The following is a 258-nucleotide window of genomic DNA, read 5'->3' on the forward strand; positions in this document are numbered from 1 at the left end:
CTAGAACTACGAGCCACGTAGGTGTAAGTCCCCTCTGTGGGTAACATCAGTTTAGTGATCACGCCAGCATGCCTCTATACCTCTGGCCGGGTTTATTGGGTCCTCTCGAAGGGGCGTATACATCGCACTCCACATTTAGCTCATGTGGTTTTTTGTCGGTTATTAGTAGCTCCCATAATTCAGTCAGACTCTATTGCATTGACCATATTTCAATACAGTCAGTATTCAGTCTCAGCATGTTATAAATTTGGTCATTGC

The sequence above is a fragment of the Solanum tuberosum genome, unplaced genomic scaffold (genome assembly GCF_000226075.1).
Source record: "Solanum tuberosum cultivar DM 1-3 516 R44 unplaced genomic scaffold, SolTub_3.0 scf00279, whole genome shotgun sequence".
Classification (NCBI taxonomy): Eukaryota; Viridiplantae; Streptophyta; class Magnoliopsida; order Solanales; family Solanaceae; genus Solanum; species Solanum tuberosum.